The following is an 11348-nucleotide window of genomic DNA, read 5'->3' as shown; positions in this document are numbered from 1 at the left end:
CTGTGCTGGGGACACCCTGCGCAGATATGTGAAAAAGCTGGTTTTGTTAAAACTCCAGAGACCGCATGGCAGTTAGCTGGGACAAAAGAGCTGTCAGTCATCCATTGACAAATGAGCTGTCAGCCAGGAAGTGGGGCCACTGACAAAGTCACTCTAATTTGTAAAAGCACTTCTCACCTCCATCTGAGAAGGAGACACAGAACAATGAACCCACCAGCCTGGCCAGCCAAGGAGGAGCTGGGTCTTTCCCAACACAAAGGCTCAGAGAGATGCCCAGACTAAGGGCCATCAGCCCAATGCATGGGTGGGATGGCCCATCACTGACTAAGTACCCGTGCTTAGAAACACAGGGGTTTTAAAGATTGGCGGGAAAGATACGGGTAGCAAGACTCCCAGAAAGACAGGGTCCTTTCCACTTTATTTTTAGCTTGCAGCTTGGTGTGAAGCTTGGAGCTTGCAGCTTGCAGCTTGTGTCTAGAGGGAGCCCCCTCTCCCTCTCGCTCTCGCTCCACCGATCGATGTACCAGAGGAAGGGGCCGCAGTACTGCAGAAGAAGCCACCGAGACTGTCGACCAGGCAGTGACTTCCCACAGCTGAGCTGAGCAAGAAAACGGGCTGCGTATGGTGGTGAACATGGTCGCGAGTGTCCCAAGCCAGTAACCAGATATCCCAGGCCAGCTGGGTAAGGGCTCAGGGTTTTCTCAGAAGTGAAGCTTTTCAGGGCTATTCTGGGGAGGGTAATTCATTGGTAGGGATGGGGTTAGAATCCACCAGGGAATTACTGCGTGTTACTAGGTTCATTTCTGTACTGTATGTATGTTGTTTGTAACCGGGATTTTATTCTCCACAGAGACAGTGATTTCGTTTAGCAGTGCATGTTTTAGACAGTGTATGTTAGACCAAATAAATATACTACGATTTATCACTGAAGCATCCCTTTCCGTGACTCATTTAATTTACACTCTGAATAATAATTCCCGGATCTAGAACTTTCGTAAGGTGGGGGCGATTCAAACCGTCCGTCTGGCAATTGGGCGAGGATCACAAACACTTACAATATTTACGAGAAGGTTCACTGGGTTGACTCTGGAGATGAGCGGTCGACTTATGAGAAAAGGTTGAGTAGGTTGGGCCTCTACTCATTGGAATTCAGAAGAATGAGAGGTGATCTTATCGAAACGTATAAGGTAATGATGGAGCTTGATAAGGTGGATGCAGAGAGGATGGTTCCACTGATAGGGAAGACTAGAACTAGGGGGCATAATCTCAGAATAAGGGGCCGCCCATTTAAATCTGTGATGAGGAGGAATTTCTTCTCTCAGAGGGTTGTAAATCTGTCAAACTCACTGCCTCAGAGAGCTGAGAAAGCCACGACATTAAATAAATTAAAGACAGAGATAGCTTCTTCACTGATAAGGGAATAAGGCTTATGGGGAACGGGCAGGGATGTGGACTTGAGTCCATGATCGGATCAGCCAGGATCATATTAAATGGTGGAGCAGGCTCGAGGGGCCGTATGGCCTACTCCTGCTCCTAGTTCTTAAGTTCTTATGTTCTGAATAGCGACACACAACAAAATGCTTTGATCATGGTTACACCTTATCTTCACGTTTGGCAAACAGTTGGCTCGTTGGTCTCGGGCTGTGATTTCCCTTTGGAGTTGTTCATTAAAATTTACGAGGGGTCCCAGAGGAGCCCTGATATTGCTCGCATATTTTGAAATTGCATCGAACTTTTGCAAAGAAGGACTTGCATATCTGCAGCGCCTTTCAGGAACTCATGTCGCCCCAAAGCGCGTTACAGCCATTGAGTTATGTTTGAAGTGTGGTAGTTTGGGGAAAGATGTGCCCAGATCACCAAACATGAACCTCAACTCTTTGCAAAGAGTTTGGTGCAAATAATAAGGCGTCTCAGGGACTTGGACTTTCTTTGAATAAGTTCTGCTTGTGCCTGCATTCAAGCTTGAAACAGCAACTGGGCTTCCATCTCACGGGAGGTTTGGGGTTGATGTGCATCGCTTTCAATCTTTGAAATTTCACCAAGCAAAGAAACGGTGAATCCAACTGTCCCTGTCAGCATTTAGTTCCCGTTGAATCACAGGTATATCCGCAGTCAGGAGCTGAAAAGAAATTCAAACCTAATACCTGCTTCGGGACAATCAGAATACTTCGTCACAGACAAGGCACCGGATGGCTGGAAGGCAGATCACACCGATTGTGGGAGAGCTGGTTGGCGGTGACATGGAAGTGTCTGCAGTGTGCGGGACCAGACTGCTTCCACACATCAACAATGAATGTCCCTCCATTTATTTGGGAAAAGTACAACTGAGAGTGGACAAGTTCCATCCCGGTCGGAGCAATCTGAAGCTTTAACTGACTGACACCCTGGTTTTGGATGTCTTGCACATCATCCTTCCATCAGTCTCTGTGGCGCAATGGGTTAGCGCGTTCGGCTGTTAATCGAAAGGTTGGTGGTTCGAGCCCACCCACGGACGAAGTGTTTAACTGTTTTTCCCCGAGTATTCGGTGCCGCACAGTCCCATGTTGTCATTGTGCGTTTTGGCTGCACGAATCCATTCCGCAAATGTTGCCAGCAGTGCTGTTATCCAATTAGTTCCCACTCCAATATTTTATGAGCATTCAGTTCAAGTAAAACGATAACAATGTTTTACATGGATCATGTTCCTCCATCCAGCCCATTAGAAATAAATTATGTTATTGGGTTTAAAGAAACTGGTGGAAATTGATTCTATTGATACATATATAGAACTGGAACTTCGGTCTCAAGTGCTCCTCCTATCAAGAATAGACACACACACAATCAATGGTTTTACAACTGAGTCATAAACACTTACAATTTTAAACCATTCTCATACAGCATGTAAATGAGATAGGGATAAAACTTCATCACATGTAAAGAGAAAATGAATGATTGAGGATACCACTGTTCCTCAGTAATTATATTCTTATTTATTTCATTCTGAAGAAGGTTATCGGCTAATTAACGGTAATTAAAAGAATTCTTACTTTTGCACGTTGGCTGCATGTCGTCAATTTTATAAGGTTTTGAATTTAAAAATGGTGTTACAATGCTGGTTGAATACATGACCCCAAAGTCTTTTTGGGATCACAGGTTGAGTCTCTCTGGTGGTTTACGCTCTCTTGTAGAGCGCCTGAGTTGGGGCTCCGGTTGTTGGGCGCTGGCCTGTGTGTCTGCTGTTTGCGGTGCCTCAGGCCTATCCGGACTGCCCACAGTGACTGGGCTCTCCTCCCTTTGGTTCCGGTGTTCGGTCACCTGTGCTGGAGTGAACTCTGTATCGTGTTCTTCCTCTGCTTCTTCTATGGGGTTGCTGAACCTCATTTTTGTTTGATCCACGTGTTTGCGGCAGATTTGTCCATTGGTAAGTTTAACTACCAGAATCCTATTGCCCTCTTTGGCAATCACAGTGCCTGCGAGCCATTTAGGCCCTGCAGTGTCGTTGTGGATAACAACAGGGTCGTTTGCACCAATATATCGTGCCCTCGCATTCCTGTCATGGTAGTTATATTGTGATTGGCGCCTGCTCTCAACAATTTCTTTCATGGTAGGGTGTATGAGGGATAACAGGTTTTGAGCGTCCACATCATTAGCAGCCCTTCGAGTGGAACCCCTGTGAGCGAGTGTGGTCGGGATCTATTGGCCAACAGGAGGCGTGATAAGTGGCTTTGTCGGGAACCCCCTTGGATTCTGAGCATCCCCTGTTTGATTATCTGCACTTTTCGTTCTGCCTGGCCATTTGAGGCTGGCTTGAACGGTGCCTTTCTGACATGGTTAATTCCATTGCCTGCCATGAAGTCCTGGAATTCAGTGCTTGTGAAGCACGGGCCATTGTCGCTGACCAAGATGTCCGGTAGACCGTGGGCGGCGAACATTGCCCGTAGACTTTCTACCATGGCAGAGGATGTGCTTGAATTTAAAATGTCACACTCGATCCATTTGGAGTGGGCGTCTACTACAACCAAAAACATTTTTCCGATGAAAGGACCTGCGTAGTCATCATGGATGCGTGACCAAGGCTTGGCGGGCCATGGCCAGGGGCTAAGGGGGGCTTCCCTGGGTGCATTGCCCAGCTGGGCACACGTGTTGCACCTGCGAACACAAACTTCCAGATCTGCATCTATCCCTGGCCACCAAACGTGTGACCTGGCAATTGCCTTCATCGTGACAATGCCCGGATGCTCATTGTGGAGTTCTCTGATGAACACCTCTCTGCCCATCTGGGGCATGACTACGCGGTTTCCCCACAGTAGGCAATCGGCCTGAATCGAGAGTTCATCCCTGCCCCTGTGAAATGGTTTAAATTCCTCAGGGCATGCCCTGTATGTGGCTGCCCAGTCCCCATTCAGGACACATTTCTTGACTAGAGACAATAGCGGGTCTCTATTTGTCCAGACTTTAATCTGACCGGCTGTCACAGGTGAGCCTTCACTTGCGAAAGCTTCAACAGCCATGACCATCTCAGTGGCATGCTCGGTAGCCCCCTCAGTGGTGGCTAGTGGGAGACTGCTGAGTGCATCGGCGCAGTTTTCAGTGCCCGGTCTGTGCCGAATTGTGTAGTCACAGGTGTCTGACGTGAGTGCCCACCTCTGTATGCGGACCGATGCGTTTGCATTTATGGCCTTGGTGTCGGCCAAAAGGGACGTTAGGGGTTTGTGATCTGTCTCCAGCTCAAATTTTCTGCCAAACAGTTATTGGTGCATTTTCTTTACATCATATACACATGCGCGCGCCTCCTTTTGTATCATCCCGTAGCCCCTTTCTGCCTGGGACAGACCTCTGGAGGCATAAGCTACCGGCTGTAACTGACCCTTGGCATTGACATGCTGCAACACACACCCGACACCATAGGACGACGCATCGCACGTTAACACAAGTTTCTGACATGGGTCATATCGCGTTAACAGATTGTTGGAACATAACAAATTGTGTGCTCTATGAAAAGCCCTTTCCTGGCTGTCCCCCCAGACCCATTCGTGACCTTTGCTTAGGAGCAAGTGTAGCGGCTCGAGCAGCGTGCTCAATTTGGGAAAAAAGTTACCAAATAGTTGGGGAGCCCCAGGAACAAACGCAGCTCCGTCGTGTTACGGGATCTGGGTGCTCTCTGGATCGCTTCCGTCTTGGACGCAGTAGGGCTCATCCCGTCTACTCCTACCCTCATCCCCAGGAATTCTACCTCTGGAGCTAGGAAGATGCATTTCGCCTTTTTCAGTCGCAGCCCTACCCGGTCCAGTCTGCGCAGCACCTCCTCCAGGTTGTGGAGGTGTTCTTCAGTCTCGTAACCCGGGATGAGAATGTCGTCCTGAAAAACAATCGTCCCTGGAATCGAATTGAGGAGGCTTTCCATATTTCGTTGGAAGATCGCGGCGGCTGAGCGAATCCCGAACGGACATCTGTTGTACTCAAACAACCCCTTGTGTGTCGTGATGGTGGTCAGCTTCTTCAACTCTCTAGCCAGCTCCTGGGTCATGTAAGCTGAGGTCACATCCAATTTTGAAAAAAGTTTGCCACCGGATAGCATCGCAAAGAGGTCATCCACTCTCGGTAGCGGGTACTGGTCTTGGAGTGACACCCGATTGAAGGAGGCCTTGTAATCACCATATATCCTGACTGACCCATCCGCTTTGAACACCGGTACAATCGGGCTCGCCCAGTCACTGAATTCGACTGGCAAAATGATACCTTCCCTCAGCAGGCGGTTCAATTCACCTTCTATCTTTTCCCGCATCACGTATGGCACCGCTCTGGCCTTGTGGTGTCCTGGCCTGTCCGGGTTTATGTGAATCACTACCTTGGCCCCCATGAAAGTGCCAATGCCAGGTTGAAATAATGAGTCAAATTTTTGCAGGATCTGTGAGCATGAAACTCGCTCCACAGAGGAAATAGCATTAACATTGCCCCAGTTCCAGTTCATGACAGCAAGCCAACTCCTCCCCAGTAGTGCGGGACCGTCCCCCGGGACAACCCAGAGTGGCAGCCTTTTCTCCGAATCTTTGTGGGTCACGATTATCGTGGCGCTGCCAAGCACCGGAATGATCTCCTTGGTGTATGTCCGTACCTGTGCGTCAATCGGTGATAATTTTGGACGCCCACAACTTTTCAAACTATTTGATACCCATCAGGGACTGGCTAGCCCCCGTGTCTAGCTCCATTGATACTGGGATGCCACTGAGGAGCACTTTCATCATTATCGGTGGCGTCCTGGTGTATGAACTGTATACGTGCTCCACATGAACTCACTGAACTTCAGCTTCCAGCGATTTCCCCCAGCCTTCATTTCTGCAATTTCTGTAGGTATTTTGTTCATCTCTGCAAACTCCGGCTGAGTATGTGCCTCCATGCCTCCAACATGAGCTGTTGTTGAAAACAAAAGATCCCTTGCTCATCAATCGTCCCTGACTACCCCTGTGACTGTCCTTGAGTGTGCCATTAACAGGTGTTGATGGCCCCATTACTGGCCACATTGTCCCTTGCTGTGGTGTGAATCGCCGTTCTGCTTGCCATTATCTCTGTCGAACTCCCCCTCTGGGTTCGACTACATGTTGGGGCATGCCCGATTGCCCTTGCCTGCCTGTAGAACTGTGTGCTGCTTCAACGATGTTGATTCTCTGTCCCAACAATTCCTTAACACAGTATCTCTCGTCTACTCTGCTCGCGGCCATGCTCACGTGGTTTAAATCCCAGTTTCACGTCGCCATTGATACATCCTTACTATACAGTAGAAATGCACACGAGGCCCATGCTTGAGAGAAGGTCAGTCTGTGGCCTGTCCTTTATTCCTTAGCACTCAAGTGATGAAAGTGGGTGGAGCTTCCCCTTTTATACCTGAAGATCCAGGTTAGAAGTGTCTCCCACAAGTTCACCACCTAGTGGTCATTGTTCTCACAGTGTACAACTGAGGTCAGATTATATATGGGTTACAATGTTGGTTGAATACATGGCAATAAGCACTTAAAATTTTAAACCATTCTCCTAAAATACAGTGTGTAAACGAGATAGGGATAAAAGTTCATCACATGTAAAGAGAAAATTAATGATTGAAGCTAGTAAAAGATCCTCTCGGAATAAGTGATCAAAGTATGGTTGAATTTGTAATACAGATTGAGGGTGAGGAAGTAGTGTCTCAAACGAGCGTACTATGCTTAAACAAAGGGGACTACAGTGGGATTAGGGCAGAGTTGGCTAAAGTAGACTGGAAACACAGACTAAACGGTGGCACAATTGAGGTACAGTGGAGGACTTTTAAGGGGCTCTTTCATAGTGCTCAACAAAAATATATTCCAGTGAAAAAGAAGGGCAGTAAGAGAAGGGATAACCAGCCGTGGATAACCAAGGAAATAAAGGAGAGTATCAAATTAAAAACCAATGCGTATAAGGTGGCCAAGGTTAGTGGGAAAATAGAAGATTGAGAAAATTTTAAACGACAGCAAAGAATGACTATGAAAGCAATAAAGAAAGGAAAGATAGATTACGAAGGCAAACTTGTGCAAAGCATAAAAACGGATAGTTAAAGCTTTTACCGATATATAAAACGGAAAAGAGTGACTAAAGTAAATGTTGGTCCCTTAGAAGATGAGAAGGGAGATTTAAAAATGGGAACTGTGGAAATGGCTGAGACCTTAAACAATTATTTTGCTTCGGTCTTCACAATGGAAGACACAGAAACCATGCCAGAAATTGCTGGTCACAGGAATGTGGGAAGAGAGGACCTTGAAACAATCACTATCACTTGGGGGCTAATGCTGGACAGGCTAATGCGACTCAAGGTAGACAAGTCCCCTGGTCCTGATGAAATGCCAGGGTATTAAAAGAGATGGCGGAAGTTATAGCAGATGCATTCGTTATAATCTACCAAAATTCTCTGGACTCTGGGGAGGTACCAGCGGATTGGAAAGCAGCTAATGTAATGCCTCTGTTTAAAAAAGGGGGCAGACAAAAGGCAGGTAACTATAGGCTGGTTAGTTTAACATCTGTAGTAGGGAAAATGCTTGAAACTATCATGAAGGAAGAAAGAGCGGGACATCAAGATAGGAATAGTGCAATCAAGCAGACGCAGCATGGATTCATGAAGGGGAAATCATGTTTAACTAATTTACTGGAATTCTTTGAGGATATAACGAGCATGTTGGATAGAGGTGTACCGATGGATGTGGTGTATTTAGATTTCCAAAAGGCATTCGATAAGGTACCACACAAAAGGTTACTGCAGAAGATAAAGGTAAGCGGAGTCAGTGGAAATGTATTAGCATGGATAGAGAATTGGCTGGCTAACAGAAAGCAGAGAGTCGGTATAAATGGGCCCTTTTCAGGTTGGAAATCGGTGGTTAGTGGTGTGTCACAGGGCTCGGTGCTGGGACCACAACTGTTTACAATATACATAGATGACCTGGAAGAGGGGACAGAGTGTAGTGCAACAAAATTTGCAGATGACACAAAGATTAGTGGGAAAGCAGGTTGTGCAGAGGACACAGAGAGGCTGCAAAGAGATTTAGATAGGTTAAATGAATGGGCTAAGGTTTCGCAGATGGAATACAATGTCGGAAAGTGTGAGGTCATCCACCTTGGGAAAAAAAACAGTAAAAAGGGAATATTATTTGAATGGGGAGAAATTGCAACATGCTGCGGTGCAGAGGGACCTGGGGGTCCTTGTGCATGAATCCCAAAAAGTTTGTTTGCAGGTGCAACAGGTAATCAGGAAGGCGAATGGAATGTTGGCCTTCATTGCGAGAGGCATGGAGTACAAAAGCAGGGAGGTCCTGCTGCAACTGTATAGGGTATTGGTGAGGCCGCACCTGGAGTACTGCGTGCAGTTTTGGTCACCTTAATTAAGGAAGGATATACTAGCTTTAGAGGGGGTACAGAGACAATTCACTCGGCTGATTCCGGAGATGAGGGGGTTACCTTATGATGATAGATTGAGTAGACTGGGTCTTTGCTCGTTGGAGTTCAGAAGGATGAGGGGTGATCTTGTAGAAACATTTAAAATAATGAAAGGGATAGACAAGATAAAGGCAGAGAGATTGTTTCCACTGGTCGGGGAGACTGGAACTTGGGGGCACAGCCTCAAAATACGGGGGAGACATCCATTGTGGATGTGTGGAAGCAGTCTGGTCCTGAACACTGCAGACACTTCCATGTCACCGCCAACCAGCTCGCCCACAACGGTGTGATCTACCTTCCAGCCTTCCGGTCCCTTGTCTGTGACAAAGTATTCTGATTGTGCTGAAGCCGGTATTAGGTTTTAATTTCTTTTCAGCTCCTGACTGCGAATATTCCTGTGATTCAACGTGAATTAAATGCTTACAGGGACAGTTGGATTCAGCGATTCTTTGCTTGGTGAAATTTCAAAGATTGAAAGCGATGCACATCAACCCCAAACCTCGTCACCTACTCGCTAACCGCTACACGCTGCTTCCGTGAGATGGAAGCCCAGTTGCTGTTTCAAGCTTGAATGCAGGTACAAGCAGAACTTATTCCAAGAAAGTCCAAGTCTCTGAGGCATCTGATTATTTGAACCGAACTCCTTCGCAAAGAGTTGAGGTTCGTGTGGGGTAATTTGGGCACATCTTTGCCCACACTATAACACTTCAAATATAACTCAACAGCTGTAAAGTGCTTTCTCTCTTCCTCTTGTCTGTATCCTGTGCTTTTATTTCTCTATTTATTCCCCCTGTCTCAATTTCTAGTGTTTAAAAGGGAACAAAAGATGAAGTGGGTGTCACTTTGGAACAATTTCTCTCGCTCAAAGTTAGATGCACGACCGTTGCTCCATGAGGTCTCGGCAGCTAGCCGTTGATATTCAGGTCCATAAATAAATATATTTTTTTGTATTTATACAAATTATCGAAGCTGTTCTCTGGTCGCGTGGTTAAGATCTCGAGCATTAAACCTCTTTCCATTCTCAATCAGTTCATCGCAGAAACATAATTGAGGTGTGTGAGAGGATTAATGATTGCTGTAATCGCCGTTAATAACCCCACTACTATCTGTTACAGAACGAGCTTCCACATTCTCCCGCTTCTCCTGCCCTTTGCCGGACACGTGTTCGGGGTTTAATTTTACAAACTGGGTGTGTTCGCTGATCGCGGGGAAATGATAGGAGCCTCTGTGGCCCCACTGTGAGGGTGTGGAAGTGAACACTGTGGCTGGGTGATCAGTGACATTTCTGTAAAGGCAGCAGAGGAGAAGGATTGAGAGCTTTGAGTGTGGGACAGAAGTTGTTTAAGGTGAGCCAACACATTCCCGATCAGCACAGAGGGAGCTCACTGGTCAGCTCCCCTCTGTTGGGGTTACTGTGCCAGAGGTTTCCGTAGTGTAGTGGTTGGCACGTTTCCTTTATATGTATATGATCACTGGTTCGATCCCAAGTGCGAACTTTACGTTTAAACTTGCTGTGGATGAACAATTGGAGCCGAGTTGAGTCTCCGAGCAAATACTGCCTGACATGCTGAGATTTCCAGCATTTGCTGTATTTATTGATTAAAGTATCAACTCTCCCTCAGTTTGCATTTCTTTCATTGTACAAAAGAAGGTGATGGGTTAATTAATGATGCTTTCCCGTGAAAGCAACACAAAAGTTTAACGAATAAACATACGGTGACTGGCAGGTGAGAGCTGCTTCTGACACCCAGTGGGAATGGGCGGGGATTTTAAAGCCCCTTTTATTGCAGAACCTTCATATAGATCAACATCTCAGACTCAGTGTTTCGGCCTCGTGGTGCAGCGGTGGTGTGTCTGCCTCTTGATCAGAAAGTTGCATGTTCAAATCATGTTGAGGTCCCTGTTCTTTTTGGCAATTACAGAATTAATATTTTCTTTGCTGTTTGGCAATAACCAGACCCTTGCTCCAAGGTCTGTCTCAATGTTTCCCCGGAGTCAGGCAGAGATACGCCTGCTGTCCTCATTTACTTCATGTGACAGGACACAAAAGTTCAAAATCAAACTGCAGGTGGCCACACATAATATTGAGCAGTCAGGATGGCCGAGCGGTCTAAGTTGCTGCATCAGGTTGTAGTCTGCTTTGAAAGCGTGGGTTCCGTAGTGTAGTGGTCATCACATTCGCTTAACACGCAAAAGGTTCCTGTTTCAAAACCAGCTGAAAACGTGTTCAATTAAATATGAGAAGCATTGAATAATGTGCATTTCTGGTTCAGTATTAACAAAGCATAATGTCTCCCAGTCCTGCTACATTTGTTGAATACTCTGTACAGTTCGGTACACATTCAAACTCTACAGTTTCCAGCCCTGACGGTGCAGAAAGCCGCTCTCAAAGCTGCACATTCCGGCTGCTTTCAGTTGAGTTGTAAGAGATT

At 46.6% G+C, this 11348-nt stretch overlaps 1 non-coding gene across 1 annotated transcript; it reads left to right on the top strand.

Moving 5' to 3' along the window:
- The first annotated feature begins 2420 nt into the window (after positions 1 to 2420).
- On the top strand, positions 2421 to 2494 carry trnan-guu (transfer RNA asparagine (anticodon GUU)). Its single transcript has one exon. It is a non-coding gene; the product is annotated as a tRNA-Asn (tRNA).
- The last annotated feature ends 8854 nt before the right edge of the window (positions 2495 to 11348 follow it).

Source organism: Pristiophorus japonicus, unplaced genomic scaffold (assembly GCF_044704955.1).
Source record: "Pristiophorus japonicus isolate sPriJap1 unplaced genomic scaffold, sPriJap1.hap1 HAP1_SCAFFOLD_219, whole genome shotgun sequence".
Taxonomy (NCBI): Eukaryota; Metazoa; Chordata; class Chondrichthyes; family Pristiophoridae; genus Pristiophorus; species Pristiophorus japonicus.
The sequence above is the reverse complement of the archived record's forward strand: the minus strand, read 5'-3'. Positions and strand labels throughout refer to the sequence as shown.